General features: G+C 46.3%; 1 protein-coding gene and 2 long non-coding RNA genes across 7 annotated transcripts in view; 2 read left to right on the forward strand and 1 right to left on the reverse strand.

Annotated features, from left to right (window-relative positions):
* Positions 1-1,099: 1,099 nt before the first annotated feature.
* On the reverse strand, positions 1,100-11,122 carry LOC132653624 (uncharacterized). Its single transcript, XR_009591373.1, has 6 exons — positions 10,989-11,122; positions 9,941-10,038; positions 3,456-3,666; positions 3,272-3,367; positions 1,825-1,906; positions 1,100-1,695 (listed from the first exon to the last, which is right to left on the reverse strand). It is a non-coding gene; the product is annotated as an uncharacterized LOC132653624 (long non-coding RNA).
* An 8,611-nt stretch (positions 11,123-19,733) lies between these two features.
* On the forward strand, positions 19,734-25,084 carry LOC132653626 (uncharacterized). The gene is made up of 3 exons (XR_009591375.1): positions 19,734-19,944; positions 21,113-21,222; positions 24,892-25,084. It is a non-coding gene; the product is annotated as an uncharacterized LOC132653626 (long non-coding RNA).
* A 650-nt stretch (positions 25,085-25,734) lies between these two features.
* Irf2 (interferon regulatory factor 2) overlaps positions 25,735-26,291 on the forward strand; it is a 102,646-nt gene continuing 102,089 nt past the window's right edge. For 2 of the 5 annotated variants that reach the window (XM_060381741.1, XM_060381743.1), the window contains exon 1: positions 25,736-25,890. The gene's annotated coding sequence lies outside the window, so the exon portion shown is untranslated. Of the gene's footprint in view, positions 25,891-26,241; positions 26,282-26,291 lie in introns of those variants that run through there. The other 3 variants (XM_021659217.2, XM_021659222.2, XM_060381744.1) reach the window with 3 other exon arrangements.

Genomic DNA, 26,291 nt, shown 5'->3' on the forward strand with positions numbered 1-26,291 from the left:
AAGCGGTCTCCCAGTGAGCTACGGCCCCAGCCCTATGTTGTAATTTGCACTGAAAGTAATCAAGACATGGTTAAAATGTTGGGAAGGAAAAAAAATGTCGGGAAGGAAGTGTGTGTGTGTGTGTGTGTGTTATATGCAAAAAAAAAAAAAAAGCGTTTAATATAAAGGGCTTGGGTGTCCTTGGATTTGAGGATCTCAGAGGGGTCCCGGAGCCAATCCCTTAAAAGATGCACAGGGATAATTCTATTATGACAATGCTCCACGATTTAGTGCCTGAAAAATGGTAGGCACTCAGCAAATAATGTTGGCCAGGAGTCGGGGAAGTGCTTCAGTGTGTAAGAGCACTTGTGGTCCAAGTATAGAGACCTGAAGTCAGATCTCTGGTATCCACATGAGAGAGAGGAGAGGAGAGAGAGAGAGAGAGAGAGAGAGAGAGAGAGAGAGAGAGGAGTTTAGAAAGAGGGGATTCCTGGGGGACATGGTGGCTGTTAGCCTAGCCCTCCCGCCCCCCAAAAAAAATCAGCAAGATGCAGGTTGCATGAGAGACTGTAATAAGCGAGTGAGTGATGGAGGAGGAAACCTCACGTCCTTTTCTGAGTTCCACACACTTGTTCACGAGAATAGCCACCTGCACATACTTAAGTACACACATGTACAAATTATGCGTATACCAAAACAACTAATAAGTGTCAATGACAACACTGAACAAATCTATGGAATGGTCTCTCTTTCCAAAGTGCTGGGCGGATGGGCGGGGGTGGGGAGTGCGCTTGGAGTCCCCGGACTCTGGAGGGGAGAGTAGAGATGGATCTGAGACCTGACTTGGGAAATGGTTTGCATGTCTTGACGCTCCCTTTGAACTGACGTCCGCTGGAACCGGCTTCAAGTGTTCTTTGCTTCAGTCACTTTTCATCAAACTCTGGTTTCTTCTTTTGCTGTCTTCCAGAAACTTTTTCTGGCACGGAGCTCCAATGCTCTTACCCACGCGCCACATTTTTCTGTGGCTTATCGACAGTTGGAAGGAACCGTCCGGGAAAGAACTGCAACCTCTCTGAAGATCGAAGTTTTGCGTTTCCTGTTGTGACTTCGGCCACAGGGCCGGAAAGGTGATGTCTTAGCACCCTTCTTGAGGGGCAGGAAGCCAGCTTAGTCCATCGTTACGGGCTCAGCTCAGCCGGGGCAGCAGAGGGTTAGTTAGATTCCCAGTCACTCTGCTGTGTGCGCATGCGGTTTGTGGTGCAACTTCCTGTAGACTGCTTAGAATGGCTGCATTCCCTCAACTCAGCTGGGCAGGCTGGCCCGTGTCCCAAACTTGGCCATTGTGATTTATTAGCAATTATTTCTCATTCCCCGAAGTCCAGGGAAGCAGTCCTCGCTCACTCCGCCTCTGGAGAGCCTTGGATGTTTGCTGTGTGTTCTCTCAACATCCAGTGCACGAAAGCGGGTTGGGGTTGAATGTTATGTTTATTGAGCAAATTTGAAAATAAGTGGGCTCGTAGGAGTCAGAGTGAGAGGGTAGCTGGTTTGGTGAGAGGAGTGGGAAGTTAACGGACTGTAGGAGGGATGAGTCACAGCTGCGGCGATCTTCAGAAACAGCTCAGTGAGGCCAGCGGCAGGTCCGGCCTTTGCAATCTTAGCAAGCGAATCTGTCCTCCCTCCTCTCGGTGGGGTAGGTCGGGAAGGCGCTGGGAAGTCCTGGGTAGGAAGTTTCACGTTCAGAGCTGCCCTTGGTGTCTCAGTGGGTAATCTTTTGAAATCCAGCCATCAGGTTGAGCTCAGAGGAGTGACCCGCCCAGACAGAGGCTCCATCACCCATAACCTTACCTTTTGTGGGAAGAGTAAACGCGTGGAGCTGACGACTGCTGCATCCTCGAAACTAAACCATTCTCAATGCCTTGTCATTTTTCTGAATCAGACAAAAGGTTCACAGGCGCTCTTACCCACTCCAGGGTTCAGTTGTAGCTCGCTGGGCCTAGATAAAACTAGCTAAAAGAAGCTCAGCGATGTTAGAGATGAGGGTGCAGAAAAGGTCAGCGGCTGCAAGCTGCTTCAGCTATTCAGAATATCAACTACATCTTTAAGCAGGAGCTGTCCAGAGAGATTCCTGAATGTCACGGTCCCTGAAGGACCACGTGACCTACAGTCCTGGGGAGGCTAGCAGGCTAAGGGGAAATGTTTCCTCCACCCCCACCTCCTTCCACCCCTTTCTGCTTTCTTTGCAAGGGTTTAGAATTGTCGCTCCCTTCTTGACTAAAGGCCCTTAGCTCTTGGGAGAGGGTAGTGAATTAAGATGTGCTGAAGCTTCTTCCGAGTTACAGCTCTGAGTTCAGATATTAGCTCTCGGGGTCCCAAGTATCCAGCTCTAAGAGACTCTGCAGACTGCAGCACCAGACTGTCTGTGAAGAAAGAGATGCTAGCTAACACTTGCCTTGGAAAACCCGGCACATCTGGCTATATTAGACTCCCAGTTTATTATCTGTGCTGATTACTGTATGAGAACCCTAGGATCCCTCAGTAAAGATCTTAGGTTTGGGACAAAGAGCGGTCCCAGCATCCCCACATACCAAACCCTCTTGTATAACCTCCTATCACTGATCTCCAAGGTCACCTTTCTTCAAGACATCTTGGTTCTGTGGAATAAAATTTTTTTCTGTATGTGAGTCTCATCTGGGAGCAGAAGATTTAAATGTTTGTACGTGACAGCCAAACGGCATTAATAAGACTTTGATTTTTTGTGCTTATATTCTGTGTCTAACAGAAGTCGAGGCCGTACAGGACAGCTTGAGTGCCTACTGAAATGTGCAATGTTTCCTCTTGTGTTTGTGGAGAATCCGTAATCACTGCCTGCCCAGATATTCCGCCAGAGCACAGTTAAATGCCATTGTTTGACATTTATGCAACAGGTATTTGGAATGTGGCTTAACTATTATGTGGTTGGTTCCAAATGATCTTAAAAGAAGAAAACAGTGACAGCCTAGCAAAAACCCCAAGCTAACGACAAACTGCCAGAAGTGCATGCCTGGGAGAGGCCACAGGATGGAAGGCAAACCGGTTGTTCCCAGGCAAGTGCACTGTGACCGTCCTTCCATCCACAGGGCGAACTGTTCTACCACCTTGAAGTCATGGGAGTTTTAGAGTTGCAAGGAAACTTCCTGAACGCACAGTGATGGCGGGGGAGGGGTTGTTTAAAATTAAAAAAAAAAATTCTCCTTAAAGCTGTAATGTCACAGATATCACTTAAAAAGAAAAACCTATTAACCCATTGCTTCACCTGACACCCACTGCACGCCACTTGTGAGTTAGGTTATCTGCTTTGTAAGTGCTCAGTGTTCCACGCCAATATAGAAGGATCAAGAGACAGGCACTCCTGCAGAGAGAGAGGGCTTCAGGTTACCCTGGACGGAACTCTGTCATCCTGAGAACAATTTTTTAAAAAGCGAACTCTGCTAACTCACCTTCTCCCTCTCTCTTTCTTATTCATCACTCGCTCTGTAGGCCCAGAACTTAATTGAAGAAATGTTAAAAATCCCACTGATAGGTGGCCCTTGGCTGGTTCTGGGGAGTGGAAAATTGTTTGCTTTTGTTCTGAAGCTGCTCCAGGGGACAACGAACAATCTTCAAACTCCTTGCATGCAACGGTCAAACAGCTGCAGATTATTATGGAAACTGGAACACATTTTGTGATTAAAATGAGGTCCCTGCACCTTAGAGCTGCTGGGGAGGCATCTGGAGAGTCAGGGGAAAGGCTCCCAGGAACAGAGCCTCTGAAACACTACACCTCAGAATAAAGGCCTCCTGCTGCAGGGGAGGGGAAATTTGCAGCCATTCCACAACCATTGCATGTGAAATCTCTAATTACATTTACTTATCTGGGTCTCCGAATTTTCTTCTCTGAGCAACCACAGGCTTTGCATGCCATCAGCCTACTCTTGCTTTTGAAAATGTCTGTCACATGATTGTCTATAACTATTAATGATGATGCTCATTAAAGTAATATATATTTAGAATATTCATCCCTGCTGAACTTTTTTACATTAGCATAAAAATGACTACAATGATATAAGTTGTAACAATTCCAGATAGAACTTTAATCTTCCAGCACAGAAAAAACAAATTCACTAAAACTCCCAAGGCACCCCAGGGTCCATTTTTCTTTTCTTTTCTTCTCTTCTCTAATCTTTTCTTCTCTTCTTCTTCTCTCCCTTTCTTTTTCTTTATGAGACAGGGCTTCTCTGTGTAGCCTTGGCTGCCCTGGACTCACTTTTCAGGCCAGGCTGGCCCCGACCTCACAGAGATCTGCCTTCCTTTGCCTCCCCAAGTGTTGAGATTACAGGAGTGTATCATGGTGCCTGGCTGAGGGCACATTTTTCTTGCCCAGTGAAGCAAAAACCAGATCGATAAGAATCTTACACCTGATGTTTCTCTTGACTTAGTTAGGTGCAAGAAAGGAACAAGGCAGCTTTTGAATGAATGAAAGTCAAGACTTATTTTTGTCATAAATTATCTGCATATTTCCCAGATACATGTGTAGCTCAGCAAGCCCGGCACAATATTCTTATCTGTGTTGTATGAACCTTGAGAGAAAAATAGGTGACAAAAGTGACTGTCACCAATTTTCAGAGGAAGAAGCCGAGTCTCCAAATGTCACATGGCCAGAGAACTGTGTGGCAGCAGAACTCTTCATTAAAAGGATTCAACGTTTGCTGTTTTTCAAAAATAACTAAGGCGATGGCATTGCTGAACCTCATGCATGAGTGCCACCCTATGAGCAGATGTTGAAGTGTAAAGAAAGATAAAGACCATAGAGGAGGGGTTGGGAGATGGCGCCATGGATACAGAGCTTGTCAGGCAAGTGTGAGTAACTCAGCACTCCCACAGAAGTTGGGCTGGTGTCATGGCCTACCTGTAACCCCAGTTCTTGGGAGGCAGAGACAGGAGAGCCTCTGGCCGGTAGGCTAGGTGGACTAGTGGAATAGATGAGCTCTGGGTTTGGGGAGATGCTCTGCCTCAGTAAATAAAATAGAGAGGGGTCAAGGAAGGCACCCAGTGTCAACCTCTGGCCTCTGTATCAATACACACATATGGGCATGCTATGTGTGTCAATAAAATGAGCCAGCACAGGAGTAGCACTTCCTCCCCACAGAATCACACTCTCTCTAAGGTACAAACATTTATTCTCTCCAAAGGAAGCACCCCAATGACCCCCACTAGGCTTCACCTCTTAAACAACCTCCTATCTTTTCCTACCGCCAAGCTTTGAGAGGACAACCCCATTCAAACCACAGTAAAATGGGAACAACTCATTCACAGGTGAGAAAATACAGTCCACAAATCAGCCATATGAGGTGACAGATAAGAATAAGCAAATGTGTAAAGGTCTAGGATAAGGGTTTTGCAATACATTTCTTTTCAAAAGCTTTGCTTACTACAAGAGAGAGAGGGAGGGAGGGAGAGAAACAGAGACAGAGACTCAGAAACACACACACACACACACACACAGAGAGAGAGAGAGAGAGAGAGAGAGAGAGAGAGAGCGCTTATGCACACGTGTGTGCTTGCCATGGTGCACCTGTGGAGGTCAGAGGACAACTCTGTGGAGTTAGTTGTTTCCTTTCATAAGGCTCTGGACTCAGGCTGCCTGGCTTGCCTAGCAAGTCCCTTTACAGGAGGATTTATCTCATTTGCCCTTGGATAAGTTTATAATAAAATAGTATTGGAGTGTTATTAGTACCCCAGCACAGTTCGGGGGATCTTTGGGGTGCTGCTGCCTTTTCTGTGTCAGCTTCTTTATGGGTATCATAGCAAAAATACTCTAGGCCGGGTGGCCGAAACTCCAGGAACTAGTTGGCTTGCTGTTTTTGGAGACTAAGGGTTTGCAGATGAGGGCTTGGAGAGTTTACTTTCTCTAGGCTTCACTCTTTAACTGAAGGCTCACACAGGCATTATCTGTGTGTGCACCTGTCTTGTGTCTTTCTCTGTGTCCTAATCTTATGCCTTTTAAGGACACAAGTTATGTTGGATTAGGGCTCACCCAAATGACCTCTTATTACCTTAATTACCTCTTTGTCTCTCAGTATAGTCATATTCTGAGGTGCTAGGGTGGGAGATTCAACGTACAAATTTAGGGATGAGGGGCGAAGTTTAGACTCTAATATTTTCTGCAGGACAATTGAGTTTGAGAACTCTGCATGTTCTTTTATTCTTAAAAGCTAAAAAACAAAACAAAACAAAAAACCCGTTCATTCTTTTCTTTCACCCTGCTTTCTAGTTTATATATTATTGATCAATAAGTGACCTTCTTTGATACACTGACTTGAGCCACTGAGGGGCCATATTTTCTGAAGGTAGTCAAGAAGGGAAGAGCCAACACTAAATAGCATAGATCAAGCATTAACAGGAACCTAAAGAAGAGGACTGGAACAGGAGTCTGTGTCTTCTTAGAAGCCATGTTCGTCTTGCAACTTTCAAACTTCACACTTTGCAGGAATGAGATTCAAAGTGGATATGACAGCTGGCCCTCGCCAGGTGGACTTGGCTCTTCCATCTGTTCCAAGAGAACCTTCTAGGTTGCTGGACACTGGGAATTTCTTGCTTACATCTAGGTGCCAGCCTCCCCGCTAGCCTCACTTCTACTGTGCATTTGTTCTCTTGTCCTCTGCAGAAGAGAAACGGGAGTAGACTTGTGGATGCCACTGAAATGTAGATCAGCTGGTCAGGGACATACATGGGAGGCGTGGGCAGGAGCAAGTGGCTGTGATAAAGGGCACTGGCATCAGACACTCAACTAATCCCGTCCTGGATCCCCTGCCACACCCTAGAACCAAACAGCCTGGAACAGTCATGGCTACGCTTCTGCCATGTAGCATCTCCTGCCCCTTTCTGTTTGCCACTCACCTGATGATCAGACCAGCCATTCTAGCTCAAAGTTTGGCTTTCCTCCTTGCCCACAGTGGTAGTCTCTGGTGCCTCCTTGTGAATTCTTCCCCTGGCATTGGCTTTCATCAGTCCTCTAACTCAGATCCAGGACTTCCACTCTTCAGCCATCTAAAGATTCTGGGTGTAGCCTGGGTACCCAAGCCAGCAGGTGGCCTTCTCTGCTCCTGCTGTGCTCTTCCCATGAGTCAAACCTGGAGAGCATCTATCATCTCACGATAGCATCTATGCGTCTGCGCTGAGGCTTAGCAGCCTAAGGATGCTGGCTTTATGGTAACAAAGTGTATGCCTTGACAGCGACTGAGCTGTCCATCAGAGTGGTACCTACGGCTTCTCTTAGTCAGGATGCGTGGGCTGGTGCTTTCTATACATTAGCTTTACTCCCCATGGATTTAAAAAAAAAAAGTATTGTTCTGAGGCTGGAGATGTAGTTTGATGGGTAGAATGCTTGTCTAGTGTGTGTAGAGCCCTGGCCTAGTCCCTAGAACCACATAAACAGGTTGTGATGGTAGGACCATCATGAGTTCAAGGTCATCCTCAGCCATATAGTGAGTTTGAGGCCAGCCTGGACTACATGAGACCCTGTCTCAAAAATATGTAATATATATGTATTCATAGGTGCATGCTTTATTTTTTTAGAGGAGAAAAGCTCCCTCTCAGAGAGAAAGCTCATACAGCTAGTGTGTTAGAGCACCAAAGTAGACTCACACATCCTAACTCCAAGCCCAAGGCGCCATGAGGCCCTCACACCAGCCTCTCTAGGTGCTAAAAGCACTTCTCAGCCCAGCCTGGTTGTCGCTCTCATCGGACTGTTTTCTCCTGAGTCCTGGTTCAAAGTTTTCCTCAATATCCTCAGTCAGAATGCTCCCCCCACTATTTGCCACCCTCAATCACATTACAACAGTGCCTACTGAGACCCCTCCCCCACTGCCTGAGTGTTTGGGAAATGTGTGCTCTCTAAATTAAAACTGTTCCCCAGGGGCTTCTCTCTGGCTTGGCCTTGATCTTGACCTCTGCTGTTTGCCGTGTTCAGTATTTCTCTCTCTCATCTCTGCCTAGGACAGGCAGCACCATGCACCTCACTGAACGCATTTGTGATCTAGAAATGTCCCTTTTCTTTTGTGCCTGTATTTTAAAGAGCAAGGTATACACATAAGAATGTGGAAACTTTAGTTGAATTTCATTAAGATCTTTGATTTGTGTGTGTGTGTGTGTGTGAGAGAGAGAGAGAGAGAGAGAGAGAAAGAGAGAGAGAGTATGTGTGTTCGTGTGGGTGTGGGTGTGGGCATTGAAGAGTATTCCTTATGTAGACTTTTGTATTGCCGTCTTATGGTTTTGGGAGAACTAGTGAAATGTTACTTATTCCTTTAACAGTCTGTTCAAAAAGCAGTTTTACAGATATTTTCTCTTCTGATTTTACCTCATCTCTGAGAGGATTAGGTGAGTTCACATTTTGCAGGTGAGAAAAAAGGTACAGAGGGCAATGACTTGTGTGGCTCACCAGTATAGTCCAGTGACTACGTGGAGAGAGAAAAATCTCAGATCTGTGCAAACTGAGGACAGCAGAAACGAAAAGATCCGACTTTCAATTCAGAGGGCTTCCTGCTCCCTCCCTCAGTAGATCAGTCCGCTTTAATATTGGAGGGCCCAAGCTCGCAGTTACATTAAGGACCCAACAGCAATAAGAACAACAACAAAAGTACTGGGTTAAGCTTCCTTCCTTGCTGGGATCGTGGGCTGGACGTAATGCTGAAAAGGCACATGACAGTGTGCCACCACTTTGGCTTCCTGAATCTGGGTCTTGGAATATGCAGCCTTTTCCTTCAGCTTCTATGTGTGTGTGCGTTCAATGTGAGAAACGACAGCCATTCACACTGTCTGAAGAAGGTGCCACCATGTTAATGGAATTCAGAGGCAACCATTCTCTCAGGAGAGCATCTCATTCCCTTGCTGCTGCTGAAGAGGAATCATAAAAAACAAACAAACAAAAACAAAAACACCTCAAACCAAACCTCTCCACCCAGGATTCAGAAGCATGTCGTTGGGTAGAAATACATGCATTCTGATCATATGACTTTCTACTAGTTTTGTACAAGTTCAATGGGATCTTATGAAAACAAAAACCATGGGGAATGCTGGAGAAGAACATTCTAGAAAGATAAAGATCTGGAAACAGCATTCCAGGATGATGATGAGGGACTGTACAGGCTGAACTTTTAGGCACAGGAAGGAGGGCAGTGTGGCTAAGGGGGTAGCAACCTTATTTTGCAAAGAACTGATTGGTGAGTGTTTTAAGCTCTGTGTGCCATCCGGTCTTGGTTGCAACTGCTCAGCTCTCTTATTTGAGCACAAAAGCAACCCCGGACAACACACAAAGAAGCATGGCTGTGGTTACGGATACTGCGGTTACGCTACAGCTTTGGTTATGGATACTGAAATGTGAATCACACATAATCCTCATGTGTCTCGAAACATTGCTCATTTGATTTTTTTTTTCCCACGTTAGCCATTTTAAAAAAAAAATGTGAAAATCATTCTTGGTTCAAGGGCCATTCACACAAAAACAAGCACTCAGCTAGTGTTCGCCTGTACAGTGTAGTGTACTATAATGGACAAGGAAAAGAGCGCAGGGGAGAACTGGAGAGAGGTGAGTAGGCCAGGGTTGGACTACAGGAGGACCACCTGGCATATTTCAGCAACACTGTGGCGCACCTGAACAGAAACAAATGTTGGAAACAACAGTAGCAGCAGAGGCACCAGTGAAGAACTTGCTCCCAAAGATCGAAGGGATAACATACCCAGCCAGGCTTTAGAACCTCAATTCCTAGCACCCACACAGCAGCTTACAACTGTCTGGAACTCCAAGATCTGACACCCTCAAACAGACATACATGTGTGAAGCAGGCCAAAAAAAAAAAAAAAGAAAAAAGAAAAAAAAAAGAATCAATGCATATGAATTACAAAATAAACTATGTATAAAGAACTGACCCAGTAGCCCCCTGGCTACCTTGTTGCTGGTGTTACATCAGTCAGGGGCAGAGCAGATGGCAGGCCTTCTCTCATCCTAGCTTGATGCCTGGCTTGGTGGCCAAAGCTGTTTCATGCCTAGGACACATAAAAATCAAATCCAGGCAGGGCAGCGTGACAGGAGGAAGACAGGCAGAGACTTGTGGACCACCATACCGCCCACAAACCTATCCTCCAGTCCACGGCACAGGTGGATCATAGCCACGCAGTGGGGATGGAAGATGTTGCCCAGGGGACCACCAGCTGTGTAGTCAGCCTGCAGCTGAAGCTGTTGGTCAGGTGACAGAGAAAGAGAAATGGAGCAGTCTGAGCGTCATGAAGAGAGATGGAACTGGAGACTCCAGGGTGGAGAGGAGTAGTCTGTTGTGAGTGGCCAGCCCAGCCTCCGGGGGCCATGATGAGGTCCCAGCCCGAGCTGCCACTGAGGTCCATGTCTGGGTGTGTGGCTACGCAGTGGCCAGGGTCCGTGGCCCGTGTTAGCGCTAGAGAACACAGGGCAGTCCCTGGTCAAGGCAGCCCAGGGACCCCCTGGATGTCCAGGGGCTGTGCATAACTGTCCCTGCCCCTCACTGGATGCATTGCTCTGGAGAGCTGGCCTCAACTTTCCTTGTTGGTGGCATTCCTGACAGGATAGTGGACTCTGTGCCTTGCCTAGGTAGTGCCCTGGAGCTGGCCCTGATGGCAGGGGTGTGGGTGAGCCGGCCCAATCGCCATGAGTGGGGGAGCTGACCCCGCCACTTCTCCGGAAGTTGGAAAAGCTGCCCCCAGGGTCATAAGCTCAGGAGAGCTGGTCCTGCTCCCCACGAGCTGCAGCACTCAGGAGAGCAGGTTCTGAACCTCACCTGGATAGCACAGCAGGGCCAACCCTGGTAGTGGGGGCATAAGTGAGCTATCATCCCCTAGGGCAAGAGTGTGGGGGCAGCCCCACACTCTTGTAGCCCCCTCCCCCGGCACTAGGCTGACGCTGAGAGGTGGCGTGTGTGTGTGTGTGTGTGTGTGTGTGTGTGTGTAATGCCCTCACCACTCACCTGCAAGCAGTCCTGAGAGGGCCCTGAACCTCTCACAGCAGTGCTCGCCCTGGCTGAGAGAGCGCAGGTGAGGCAGCCCTGATGATGAGGGTGTGGGAGAGCTGGCCCCACCTCTTGGCTGCCGTGAGGTGGTGGTGTAGTGTGGCAGTGATGTGCGCTGCTCCCTTCCCCGAGGTAGTTGGGAGAACTGGCCCTGAGGGCATGAGATTAGGAGAGGCTACCCGTGCCCCCTCATTGGCTATAGCACTCGGGAGGGCGGGCCCTGTATCTGATCTGGGCAGCACAGTGGAACAGGCCCTCAAGGCAAAGGCGTGGGTGAGCCGGCCCATCACAGGATGCAGCATTTGGGAGAGTGGGCCCCAAGCCTTGACTGGACAGCACAGTGGAGCTGGCTCTGGGGGTGTGAGTGAGGGTGAGCCAGCCCCGACGGCATGAGAGCAGGAGAGCCGACCCTGCCTCTTACTAATAGTGGCACTGGGTGACCTAGCCAGAACAGTGCTGCAGAGCTGGCCCCGGTGGTGCGGATAAAGGGGAGCTGGTGGGATGACCAGCTCTGCTACCACCCAGGCCCAGATCCAGCTCTCTGAACCGGCCCACCCCCAAATCTGTATCGTCTTCAAATGATTGGGACTGTTCCAAAGCTGCACAGGGCAAAAACGGGATATCGGAGAGGAGTCCGGAGGAGGATCTGACATTATTGGTGTCACGGAAGCCAGAGACCTGGGATCAGACCAATGACTCCCTGCAGTGAACATTTGCAAATGAAGATGTGTGGACAGCGGGGTACACAGTGGGACACACTGTGACACACTGCAGCTTCCACAAAGAGATGCTTTCTAGGCCTTTTGCTGTTGTTGTTTTTTGCTTATGTTTTTTTTTTTATTTTTATTTTGGGGGTAGGTTGCAAGGGCAAAGGCCAGATATGAGGTGACAGGCAGATGAGCAGGACTGGGGTGCATGATGTGAGACGCACAAAGAATCAATAAAAAGAAAAGAAAAAACAACTCACACAGTGAAGGGCACCTACTTTATAGTCAACTAATGTGCGCTCTACAGTCAACTAGTGACCCTTCTACATTCAACTAATGTCACCTCTACAGTCAACTAATGTCACTTCTACAGTTAACTAATGTCCCTTCTACACATTTTCCCCCCTTTGGTGGTAAAGCTGAAAATGTCTTGGTTCAAATTTCTCACCAGTCTCAGAAGAATAAGCCATTCTACAAAAGGTCAAATACTAATGACGGAAATGAACAGACATGCGCTTAAGTTTTATTAACGACCCCATGAATGCCTATGCATGTACACACATATGATGGTGAGGACCACACATGAGCTTCACAGAGGTAAAGATAGCCAGATTGCTGGAGGTGCATTAGTTTTGGGTGTATCCGGCATTCTGTTAATGCTTGCCGGGCTGTATGTAAAGTAATGGGTTCATTATGATATTTTCATACCTATATACCCGCATATTTCATTCATTTCTCTCTCTGCTCAAGGACCAGCTCTTGAATTAGTAGACTGGAGAAATAAGATCTACCTCAGTGATGGGGGAGAGGATTGTCCTATCTGTCGACGAAAGGACAGAATAAAACATAAAGGAAAATGGTAAATTCCGTTTCTCCACCCCAGTTAGGACACAGTGTTCCTGGTCTGTGGGCTTTCAGGCTGAGGTCGACACACACACACACATACCATCTTGTTAGGTTTTCAAGCCTTCAGTCTTGGGCTTATTTCCACCACCAGCTAGGGTCTGGTGTTCGATTCCCAGGCTCTCTAGTTGTCAATGACCAGGTATGAGTACCTATAATCGATATCTCCTTCCTTGCATATATACATACGGCATAAACATGTCTGTCTGCATGCATGTATATCTACGTACACTGATGTATATGTGTTCATTTGTCACATTAAGGTATGAATAGATATATTCACGTTTTGTTGGGGCCTATGACATAGCGACACTTATTCTGCTGATTAAAATGTACTGAGAACTCAAAACCGTTAGACTTACAGTTGTTATGAAAACATGTTCGGCTGCTTGCTTTCTCCACGTTTCGGGTTTATTTGTACCAACAGTACAGGAGGACAGAGAGTGGCCTCCTGTGTAGCTCACAGCCCAGGAGTTATAAAAGTCCTTCTGTCCTCACCTTGGTAAACATGATGCGTCTTTGTGGGGCGCCCTCATGGTGGCCTGGACACTCATGGCCGCCTGGACCAGAGCTGGAGCTGCTCTCCAGACACGTACTCTCAAACATCTGGCAAAACGCTATTTTAGTACACAGGTGTTCTGCCGCCATGGCCATAAGCTAAACATCTGGGGAGAAGATATTTTCTTCAGTTTCCACCAGATGCTTGCTGTTACAGAATAGACACGGGCATGTAATGAGAGGAACCTATGAGTGAAATGCCGAGTTAACAAATAACTTGAAGCTAATCTTTCATTCGTCCTGAATGTGACCACAAGGAAGCCCACCACTCTCATTACGGCTGCACAAAGGCTGACAAGAGCCCTCACGGGGCTCAGGGATTCTGTGGGCATTCATCTGGTGACTGGAACTTTTCCCTTTCGTTCCTAGGGATTCGGTTGAAGTGTCACAAGGAAATTGTTTTCAATCTATGGTCCCAGGGGCTAAGAGATGTCTGACAGATCTTTTTAAAGGCACACATCTCTCTCATATTGGTTCCAGGTCTCCTCCTCCCACTTGAAAACAACAACAACAACAACAACAACAACAACAACAACCCAAGGCCTGTGTCTCTATTAAGATATTTAATATATTCTTCAACAAAATAACTTCAGTTTAAAACTGCTCTGAGTTGTGGTACCAAATCAGTTTGTCAAGTCGGTGCTCTTTGTGGAAGGAAGTGGATCTTTAAGAGCCTGAGAGCTTCTGTCATGGTTTTTAAATGCTGGATATTAATAATTGATGATGCAATATAAATCCTTTTTTTAATTACTCTGCTGCTTACTTTTCAGTTTTTCTTTAATACTGAGGTCAAGTTCCGCCCTGTGCTAGAAGCCTGTTGAGCCTTTCTTTTGCAGCGTTTTGCTATGCTTCATTGTTTACCCTCTGTACGAGGCTGGCATTGGCTGCCATGATAGAACACTTGGCAGTCAAAACTTTATATATATAAAAAAAAGTATTGAAGGTCATGGGGAGAGATTTCTCAGTGGTTTAGAGTTCCTATTCCCAGCAGCCACTTTGGGTGCCTCACAGCCACCTGTAACTTCTTCAGCTCTAGGGAGATGCAGTTTCTTGGAGCACTTAGAGTTTGCATGTGCACACAGCTGCACACAGAAACTAAAAGTAATGCTTTTACATTATTTAACCCACAGTTCCAGTCATTCAAGAACAGGTTCCAGCAACTGCTCAGCTCAGGGCAGGACCACCAGCCCCATCCTAATATGACAAATGTCGTTAGTGTACGAAGTCACACAAGAAGAAATGACGCCATGGCAAGACAGGGAAGCCAGGCAGGTCCAGGGGGACAGGCTTGCTTTTCTTTCCTTTTCTTTCTTATGACAACCCAGTGTATTTGGGACCAATCAGGGTCCCAAAAGAACCACATTAACTCTTGAAGCTGACAGCTAGGACCAAATCACACCACTGAAAGCTTTTACCATCTCAGCACTGCCAGCCTGAAACAAGCTTCCCAGCGCATAAGGCTATAGCCAGGAGCTGGGGTATGGGGAGTTGCGCACATAACCACACACATATGCCGAAGCTATAGCCAAAGCAGCCCCCTCTCTGTGGCTGTTTAGCTTTGCGCTTGATGACTGTCACATCAATAAAAGGGGCATCCATCCCGTAGCGAGTAATTGCCCAGATCTGACCACTGGATTGTGGGTTTCTGAGCTGTGTGGAACAGAAAGGTCTACAGCACTTTGTTTCGACTCTGAAAGAACAGCAAGTACTCTTGACTACTGAGACATCTCCGAAGCCCCACTCCGGACTTTAAAACAGTTATATGTCTGGGTAGGGCATGGTGGCCCATGCCTTTAATGCCAACACTTGGAAGGATCTCTGTGAGTCTGAGGCTAGCCTGGTCTACATAATGCGTTCCACACCAGCCTGAGCCACACAGTAAGCTGAGGTCTCAAAGATACACGTATTTATTTGGACTAGAGAAATGGCTCAGAGGTTAAGAGTCCTCGCTGCTTTGGCAGAGGACACAAGTTTGGTTTTCAGCACCCGCCTCCAACAGATTCCAGCTCCGGCAAATCCGATGCTCTCCTCTGGCTCCCTCAGATACATCCTCCGTACACACGGCAAGCACCCACACAGACACAAACACATAAATGAAAATATACATGTTAAAAATGTTTATCTGGTTACTGCGTGCACATGTGCGCATGATGTATGGGTTCCGGGTATGCGATGGCATGTATGAGGAAATGAAGAGACTTTTCTTTCAGAAGTCAGTGTTTTTCTCTTCATTGTAGGTTCCAGGAACAGAACCCAGGTCATCTTGATGGCCCCGTGAACTGCACTTCTAAGGATCTAGTAAATGAACTTTCACACAAGTGAAATGAAATTAAAACCTGGGGAAGGCTTTTTAGTTGTTGTTCGCTTTCATTGAACTCTTGACCTTTTTCAACTGGCACATGAATTATAAGTTATTTCCATATTTTGCTGGCACTGAACTCCAGAAGTTCTGCTCTTCTGTGTCTGTTTCTTACATGTTCTATATACTCCTTTGAGAGTGAATGTTTCCATTACTAAGAACACATTAGTTTATTTATTTATTAATTTATTTTAATATCAGTTACAGTTTATTAACTTTGCATTTCAGCCGTAGCCCGCTTTCTCATTCCCTCCCAATTCCACCCTCCCTCCCTCTTCTCCTCCCTTCCCCTTTCCAAGTCCACTGATAGGGGAGGGCCTCCTCCCCTTCCATTTGACCCTGGCTTATCAGGTTTCTTCAGGCCTGGCTGCAATGTCCTCTACTGTGGCCTAGCAAGGCTGCTCCTCCCTTGGGAGGGGGCAAGGGAGGTCAAAAAGCCAGAAGCCACTGAGTCCATGTCAGAAATAGTCAGAAATAGTTCCCCTTATTAGGATTCCCACTTGGATACTGACCTGCCATGGGCTACACCCGAGCAGGGGTTCTAGGTTATATCCATGCATGGTCCTTGGTTGGAGAAACAGTCTCATAGAAGACCCCCTGGGCCCAGATATATTTGGTCCTTGTGGAGCTCTTGTCCTCTCCAGGTCACATTAACTCCCCCTTCTTTCATATGATTCCCTGCACTCTGCCGAAGGTTTGGTTATGAGTCTCAGCATCTGCTTTGATACACTGCTAGGTAGAGTCTTTCAGAGGCCCTCTGTGGTAGGCTCCTGCCCTGTTACTTGTTTTCTACTACATCCAATGTCTATCCCATTTGATTTTCTAAGTGAGGATTGATCATCTTACTCCGGGTCCTCTTTCTTGTTTATCTTCTTTAGGTGTACAGATTTTAGTATGTTTATCTTATCTTATCTTCTAGGTCTAGTACCCACTTATAAGTAAGTATATACCATGTGTGTCTTTCTGCTTCTGGGATACCTCACTTAGGATGATCTTTTCTAGATCTCACCATTTGCCTGCAAATTTCATGATTTCCTTGTTTTTAATTGATGAGTAGTATTCCATTGTGTAAAAGCACCACAATTTCTGTATCCATTCCTCTGTTGATGGACATCTGGGCTTTTTCCAGGTTCTGGCTATTACAAATAAAGCTGCTACAAGCATGGTTGAGCAAATGTCCTTGTTGTGTACTTGAGCATCTTTTGGACATATGCCTAGGAGTGGTATAGCTGGATCTTGAGGAAGCTCTATTCCTAGTTGTCTGAGAAAGTGCCAGATTGATTTTCAAAGTGGTTGTACAAGTTTACATTCTTACCAGCAATGGAGGAGGGTTCCTCTTTCTCCACAACTTCTCCAGCATGAGAACACATTAGTTTAAAAAAAACAAAAAACTTTTGGGAAAAAAGACTAAGAAATTACAAAGCATTTGTAGAAAAAAATAATCTTCAAAAATATACAGATTTAAAAAATCTTCAAATACTATGTTCATGGTATCCTGGATATGGGAATTTAGAGCTCTCTGAAAAACTATGGAAAAAAACAACTAAAAATTTTAAGGAGTTTATAAAAACTTATGATAGTACCATGAAGTAAATTCCTGAAACCACCTGAAAAAGCATTCCAAATTTTACATTGATAAATAATAAAATCTATAATAAAGTATTTTTAATAGAAAAAATAAACTTCCATTATACATGGAAATCATCAGGCAAGCAGAATAGATGGTATGAGGAGCAATTAAGAAAATTACAGAAAGAAAAAGAAGTAACTTATTCAAAGAGAACTATCATTGACATTTTGAAGTATTTCCTTTGGGTTCTATGCATGAGGCCATTGAGGTGTTCATACTGTGTTCATATAAAACTTTAACTTTCTCTTCAATGTGTGGCATGAATGGCATACACTGCCACACTTACATTCATAATGAACAAAAATATCCACAAATGAAAAAGCATTCATGTGATCAGATGTGAGTGCTGTGAGATATGACAGGGCACATGGTAAGAGTCTTCCAATTTCTCAGCCAGGAAAAAAAGGCTGTTCGATCTCACGGGAGCAAGCTGGCATCGGCCCTGTGTACTGTGAAATACAAGGCCATACATACACCAGCCATGTTTACATTATTGAAAAGTCCTCATCAAGAAAGGCAGTGAAAACAAATAAAACGGAGATAATTTGAGGGTGTTGGTGACCCTGACAAGACTGGGCTCACAGCGTGAATTTAGTCATTTCTTCCCATGTAACTCCCTCAGAGGTGCCCATGCTGGCTTAGCCTTGGGCTGCTTGGGCGAAACACTTCTGACGTTCTTCTATTCTGTGGTGACTCCAACATGGCTGGTTGTGTTTTCTTTTGTGACCAAGACATGGTAATAGTGAAAGTTACCTTCCTTCTGCTTTTTAATCAACAGACCCTTTTCCTCTGCCCAAGAACTTCAGTGTATCAAACAGGTTCAAACGTAAACCTATTTGGTTAGAGAGAGGGGAGCCTCACAGGCCTCGGAGGCATGCACCTGTAACCCCAGAACTCTGGAGGTGGAGGCAAGGAAGAGAAAGAGTTTGAGGCCAGCCTCGGCTACATAGCAAATTCAAGGCCAGTTTGGGCTGCTCTAGACCCAATTTCAAAAATAAACATGAAGAGTAGAGCCGAAATCCTGGACCCATAGTTTGAAGTACAAAAAAAACAATTATGAAAAATACAATAGACTATTTAATAGTCAGGAAGTCTATGCATGGCAATAAAACTTAAACATTTTAGGAGCTATTACAAAAGATGTTTTTCATATGAAAAATCTGAAAAATGTTAGAAATCAAACCCGAAAAAACACATCCCAGAACCATTACAATTCTGGAATGTTGATTTTTATTGTGATACAATCTTGAAAAATCTCTCTCTCTCTCTCTCTCTCTCTCTCTCTCTTTTACCAAACCCGAGGAAAATAGTGTATGCCTAAAATCTTGATAGTTGTTCTCCCACCTCCCCCATGCCATAAGGTACTTTGGGTACGTGCTATATAAGCCATTAATTAAATTCACCCATGGAGACGGAAACCAGAGGGGAAGCTAGATAGAAGTGAGGCCTTTGACTTAGGAACTTACAAAACAGAGTTAAAAACACTGACTGGAGAGCAGCATGTTTCTCAGCAACTCAGGAGACGACGAGGGAACAGCTTCAAGTGAGTCCAGAAGGTCAGCAAGTGAAGAAATCTCCGTGTTTCTTTCACGCTGGGGAGGTGATTTGGAAACTTATTGCATGATTCTTGAAACCATAGGCGGATTCCATAATTCAGACCCCCCATCCAGCTCTGCCCACCTCTTGCCTCACTCTATGCCCTTCCCACTCTTTCTGTTAACTCTCAGAGAAGATCCCTGGTTTCCAACTCTCTTGTTCCTCTGCTAGGTACTTCGTCTACAACTGTAACGTGATGTTACGGGGTAGATCATGTTTTCCTCCCCCTGTTTACATGCTGAAATCTAACCTCCAGTATCCACAGTGTGGCCTTATATTTGCTTACTTATTTGTTTGTTTAGAGACAGGGTCTTACTACATAGCCCTGGATGGCGATGAACTCGATATGTAGACCAGGCTAGCCTCTAATTCAAAGACTTGCCTGCTGAGATTACAGGCGTACCCTTCCCTATTCAGCATTTAGGTGGGTGCTAAGAGCTGAACTCTGGTCCCCATGCTATCACAGCAAGCCCTTTACCAACTGAGCCACTTCTCCAGCTCTTCTTCACTGAGTGTAGGTTACAGGTTTGAAATTTCTCTCCTTAATCCCTAAAGGCATTACAGCAGTCTTTTCTAATGAACATCAAGATAAAGCTATGGGCACTTTCTCACTTTGCCTTAAAGAAGCTTGGGATACGATGCCACAAGAAAACTCATGACAGTTTTTGAAGCTGAAAGCCTTCCCTTTGGACAAGAACACTTAACACACACTGGAGAGGGAGAGAGAGGGGAAGAGGAGAGACAGACAGACACAGAGAGAGATAGACAGCCAGAGACAGAGACAGAGATAAGGTAGAGGCAGAGCTATCCTGGACATTTTAGAGTTATGTTTCCCTTTTATTCATCAGAATTTTTTTTTTTTTTACTAAGTATTGGGCAATATTATTACCCAGTGTAAACTCATGATTTTCATGATTTTGTAACAAACTAAGCTTTGTTTCAGTCTCTAATGACATAGAAGCAATGAGTAAACATGCTCAAAAATTTCTCCAGCATGTTACCAGTTTCACAGGACCCCGCGAAAGGCTTTGCAAGTCACTGCAGTTCTGCTGTCTTTGCTAGAATTTGGCCTTTAACCTGGTTGCTTTTGTTTGTTTTGAACTTCACCAGAACGGTCTTCGCAGTGCAGGACTTAAGCATTGGAATTGACCATGCGTTCTGGTGAGTGTGGAACCCTTACTGTGTATCATCTTCTATCTCCCCCCAACACCTGAATTTTAGAACCGTCGGGGGAGAGGCCCAGGGGTCAGCACAGAAGTGCTTCCAGGGAATCTGTGGAGTGACCTGGAGCATTAGCTGACAATCTGGCGAGGCTCTCTGGTTTCCTGTCAGGCGTACTTCTACTTCTTTGAGTTAAGCTATATATTACACCTTCTCAGAACTGTGATGCACAATTCTAAGGGCTGTGATAATGGCCGGAGGCCATGTCCCTGCCATTACTGGGCTGCTGCCATGGAAATGAACACGGTAATTGAATAGACTGTAAAAAAAAGAAAAAAAAAAGTCCCAGATGACAGTGGTTTTCATTCCTTTGGTTCACTGCTACATAGTCAATGCTAAGAAGCATTTCTGGACACCTGGTAAATAGCTGTTAACTGAATGATGTGTTTATTAAAGTATCTCATTCATCAGCAGGAGAAATCAAAATGCCCACTTCAAAAAAGGGGCTCAGTCTGTGTGTATCTTCAGTTTTTTTTCTCGTTAGTCAAGATCTTCTCCTAGAGAGATCTATTCACATCCTGTTTAAATAACCATTGTCTTTACACAACTCTCCTGATGAGAAAGAAATCACTATTAACACTCCCAGAAAGATTCTGTAGGGTGTCCATTTTGCAGATGAAGTGAAAAAAAGGCAACCCCTGAGAAAATATCCTAGATTTACCATTAAGCAAATGGCACGTTTTTCACAGACTACCAAAAAAGATTATATTTTGCTATATTGCTTAATTTTCTGCAGAGACTTATTTGTGTATGTGTGTGTGTATCATCAAAGAGCCACGAGATATTTTGTGACTGTACCAGCGCTGTGTGGATGTTCTGAGTCATATTTATATCTCTGATCTACAGTGACATTTCATCAAGGGCACAAGAACATGATGCTATTCATCCTAGGTTTTATGAGTTTAAGGGCCTGGAAAATTGCAAGCAGTACCTATGTTTAGGCGGAGCTCCAGGGGTTCAGAAAGGTGTGTGTGTGTGTGTGTGTGTGTGTATGTGTGTAGTGGTGGTGGTGGGATGTGATATTTGCCAGATTCCTGGCTCTGGATGAAACGATAAATCTGAGTTTGCAGGGAAAGAGGTTATGAGTTTACTTTTTGACTGTAATCAGAACTCATGAGGCTGAGCGAGGAGGATTCTGACTTCACGGCAACCTGGGCTACATAGTGAGATCCCGTCTGTATTCTCCTATCGTGTGCACTGACCTGAAGTTGGAATATGGTAAGAATTTCACCAACATCTAGGAGCTAATACATGCTTGCAGCTCAGATTTTTATTTTGAAATCCTCACCAAATGCAGATGTTTCTCAAACTATAAGGGGCCCGACCCTCACAAACCCATCTCAAGTGGAAGCACTGTATCCTAAAATGCTTTTGATATACCTGGTCTAGGGAAGGTTATAGCAACTAGAGCGTTGCAGGGTGGTGGCTGTTTCACCTAGTGATCTTGTGGTTGACTGGGTGATGAGGATGTCTGCCGCTGCCTGACATGGCAACAAAGTATTACACTACGTAGGGCTAGGCCAGGAAAAGACCAACATTCCGAATTTGCAGTGTGGTTTCTACCGAGTCCTTGAGTCCTTGTTGCTTTTGTACCACTGCATAATTGGAAAATTGTAAGTAGAACGACTGTTAAGTTGAGGACCATCTGTAGTGATATCTGAGGCTTTGGGAGTGGATGAGAGCACCCAAAGAGAAAGAGCGTATAAAATGAGAAAATAAGAGGGTTGAAGATAGAATGCTTGAAAACACCATAATTTAAGGGGCTGTCTGCAAAAGAGGAGGCAGCCAAGAAGTGGAACAGGACAGAAAGATATCACATAAGCCCAGAGGGGGATGGGAAATGCAGTCTGCACAATGAAACGATGAGCAGATGAGAACTGAAAATGGCACATTTGAAAAAATTACTAATTGAGCAGGGCTTGGCGGCACACACCTGTAATCCCAGCACTAGGGCAGACAGAGGCATGTGGATCTCTGTAAGTTCAAGGTCAGCCTGGTCTACAAAGTGAGTCCGGGACAGCCAAGGCTACACAAGAGAAACCCTGTCTCAAAAACAAAACAAAACAAAAAAACCCAAAAAATTCTAATTGGAAGCAGATACAAACATCTATAGCCTATTTCTGAGTATAAAATTGCAGGACTGTAGGATTCCCTCCATGTATATGTGTGTGTGTGTGTACAGATTCACATCCTTGCTCACATTAAGAAAATATAAACAGCTGGGCTGTATCATCAACCTTGTTTCTTTTTAAGCAAGGTCTCTCAGTAGAGCACAGGCTTGCCTTGAACTCAGGATGAGCCTCCCTCAGCCTCATAAATGCTGGGGTTACAGTTATGTGCCACCACACTCAGCAACACGACTTTCCCTCAGCTTCTCTATATTTTCTGACTTCTGTAGAATGGTAATCAGTTACATTTGTATTAGGCTGTTATTCCCGGAGTCTGGGGGACATGACTCAATAGTTCAGAGCACTTACTACTCTTGCAGAAAACCCTGGCTCAGTTTCCAGTGTCCAAATGGAAACTCACAACCACTCCAGTTCCAGGAGATCTGATGTCTTCCGTTGACATCTGTGTGCTCCAGGCACACACAGTACACACACACACACAGGCAAATCACTCACACACACAATAATCTTTTAAAATATTATTGACATATAAAACCAATGTCCTAAGAAAGCCTAGTCTGTTCTGTAAGAACTCAGAGAAAGAAACAAGGATTTGTGACTTAAAAAAATATTTGGCCCTCTGTGTGCTGGGCCCCAGGTTAATGATAAATAAGGAATGTGAGAATGCCTCTGATGTTCTACAAATAAAGGAAAGCAGCTTGCAAAGGTCAGATGCAGGCCTTGAAGGGCACACTGGCAGCACACGAGACTAGGGGGTAGTGTGCCACTGCATTCAACTGACTTTGTGTCTTATAACCAATACTGCCTTTATTTTGAAAGCTGTCTGTGCCCAGCAATGGGGTTTCCAGGGCTGGCCTCTGCTTATGGCAACAGGTCATTAAGATATGGGGTAGAGATTTGTGGGCATGGTCCTGTCTGGCTCCCCCGAGTTTTCACCAGTGAGGTAGCTCCTGACATAGATAATCAGGAAGGTGACATGGGTTGGCCCCACAAGACCTCCTTGTTTCTTAAGCTTCCTGAGCCTGCATGTAGAGGTTGCTGAACTGAGACTGGAATGAGCAAGAAGTTCAGAAAGACACAGTTCTTTTCCTCTCCCTGTACTGGGGGGAAGAGAAGGCAATGGTTTGGTGGATATTAAAACAAACAGATACAGAGAGCATATGCCATATAATTCCAGGACTCCAGAGCTAAGGCAGGAACAGCTTTAGTTCCAAGACAGCTTGGGCTACTGTTCTGGCTAGCCTGGATGTCATAGGAACATCCTGTCTAAAGACAAACAAACAAGCAAAAATATAATCAGCAGAAGAGCAACAGCAAAGAAAACAACAAGGAGAAAAGGGGCCTTGGAAACGGCCTTCGAAGAATGCTTGCCCTGTAAGCATGAGGAGTTGAGTTCAAATCCCCGGTACTCACTTGAAAAGCCATGCCTGGCTATGTACCCACCTAATTCCAGTGCTGTGGCTGGTAGAGAGACACGAAGATTGCTGGAGCAGCTGGCTGCTGGCCTGGTTCTAGGCTCAGTGAGGAACCTTCTCTCAAAGCAGTGCTGTAGAGAAGGACAGGGCAAGACGCTCTGGCCTCTGTGAGCGCATGGCTTGTACACAGACACAAACGTACCGCATGCACTCAGACACAAAAAGCCAGGAAAGAATGACAGATGGTTGTTCAGTTTTTAACTCAGGTGCCTGGTAGGAAAAGAGGAACAAGTACCTTGCACGTTGCTATATGAGATATGAAAGCAAGGATTATATAGTGCTATTTGGGGGAAATAAAGGTCAATGTGTGTATGAGGGATCTATTTTTGAGGCCACAAGACGAGGGTTCTTTTTAAAATTTATTTATTTATTAATTACAGTTTATTCACTTTGTATCCCCCCTGTGGCTCCCTCCCCCTCCCAACCCAACCCTCCCTCCCTCCCTCTTCCCCACCCATGCCCTTCCCCCAGTCCACTGATGGGGGAGGTCCTCCTCCCTTCCCTCTGATCCTAGTCTATCAAGTCTCATCAGGAGTGGTTGCATTGTCTTCCTCAGTGGCCTGGCAAGGCTGCTCCCCCCTCAGGAGGAGGTGATCAAAGAGCAGGCCAATCAGCTCATGTCAGAGGCAGTCTCTGTCCCCATTACTATGGAACCCACTTGGACACTGAACTGCCATAAGACTACCTCTGGGCAGCGGTTCCAGGCCATCTCCATGAGTGGTCCTTGGCTGGAGTATCAGTCTCAGAAAAGACTCCTGGGCCCAGACTTTTTGGATCTGTTGCTCTCCTTGTGGAGCTCAAGACAGGGTTTCTTAATCTCACCCATTTCTTTCCCCAACTGCACCGACACCCTCCTTTTTCGCCCCCGTCTCTGGAGTCCAGTAATTGTGTGACAAACGGAAGGTAGAATTATCTTTCAGATGTTTACACAGATAGTTACAGTCAGGGTGCGGCTTTCTCTAGCGGCTACTGAAGGCCGGTAGGAAGGCGATGAAACTGTAAGCCAAGAGAGAAACAGGCAGAACTAAATGTAACTTTTTGTACTTTTAAAGTTAAGGAAACAAAGAGCAGGGGTTCCAAGAGAGCTGGCCTAGTGGGGCCTATAAGCATCAGCTGCTGCACCTGTCCTAGGTACCTGACCGTCTCGCATCCTTTATGATCTCCACCGAACAGCGTGGAGGAAGGCGGCGAAGGATGCCCAGCTAAGAACGGGGTCAGCCCCAAAGGAGACACTTCGGGGTCAGCCCCAAAGGAGACACTTTACGTTCCATCTCGTCTTGCAGGAAGAAACGGATACGGCTCGGGCCACTAAGTACCGCTGAAGAGTGACTTGACTAGGGGAAGGCCTTCCCAACCGTCCCAGCTTCCACACGGACTGCCAGGCTGGCCCTTCACTCCCCCTCCCTTAAGCTCCTCCGCTCCCCAGTAGGAGATCCAATAAAGTAGGGGCTCAAGCAATGCCCTCTTTTCAGCTGACTTCGTTCCTTACATTCCTTTGCTGCGGGCGACTTTCCAGGAGGAGATTGTGTACGCAGCCTGAGCACAGCGCTTCTCAACGCTTAACCCACGGGGCAGGAGGCGTCCCGGGGCTCCCTAGGCGCTCTCCGGGCCGGTCCCCACCTTCAGGTAGGATGCAGAGTTAGGTAGCTCCTCTCTCCCGGACAGCCACTTGCTAGTGGCCGGGTCCCAAGGCCGCCGCCTGGCCCGCCGCTTCGGGAGCCCGCACCCCCGCGTGGCCGCGGCGGAGAAGCGGCGAGCGCCCCTGCGCGCGCGCGAGCCACACACTCCCGCGCTGCCGCTTGTTGCTCCCCGCCGCCGCCGCTGCCGCCGCCGCCGCCGCGACGTGGGGAAGTGAAAATGAAATCGACTTTTCTGAGAAATGATGAAAGCCGCGCTGCCCGCCAATGAACGGCGGCGGCGAACTTCCGCACCTCCCGGCTGGCGGCTGGAGCCCTCCCTCCGCCTCCACCTCCGGGTTGCACAAGCTTGAAACAAACACTGGGGAGGAAGGGCGGGGAGGGAGGAGGGCGGAGGGGGGAGCGAGGGAGGGAGCGGGGCCGGGAGAGGGCGGGGGTGGGGGGATTTCCAGCCTCGGCTCCTCGCAGTTTCCTCTCCTTGTTTTGCTTTCGATCTGGACTGTTCTCAGGCAAGCCGGGGAGTAACTTTTAGTTTTGCTCCTGCGATTATTCAACTGACGGGCTTTCATTTCCATTTTACACACCCCAACAACACTTACACCTTGCGGGATTGTATTGGTAGCGTGAAAAAAAGCACACTGAGAGGTAACATTTTTTTTTTTTTTTTCAAATAATAGTTGTGACTGTGCGTGTGTCTTCTCTCCGGGGGCATGTCGATGGGGACAGGAGGAGCTATCTTATGTATGTATGTCTGTGCGTCCCGATGCTTTGACACGGTGTTTTGCAGACGGAGGGAAAAAATGCCGGGGTTCATAAATATTAATACCGATTTTTGGAGGAAGAGTCGGCGCAGTTATGGATCATCTGATTTTAGGGGAAGCGGGGGTCTGCTGCTGTTGCTGCTGGTCCTGGGGCTGCTGAGGCTGCAAGGAGGAGGAGGAGGTGGAGAGGGAGGAGGAGGTTAGTGGAGGTTTAATTTCACTTTTGGATTTGCAGATGCGAAGAGGTGGCTCCATGGACGCAGTCTGCGCCCCAGGTGTCGTAGG

The sequence above is a fragment of the Meriones unguiculatus genome, chromosome 4 (assembly GCF_030254825.1).
Source record: "Meriones unguiculatus strain TT.TT164.6M chromosome 4, Bangor_MerUng_6.1, whole genome shotgun sequence".
Taxonomy (NCBI): domain Eukaryota; kingdom Metazoa; phylum Chordata; class Mammalia; order Rodentia; family Muridae; genus Meriones; species Meriones unguiculatus.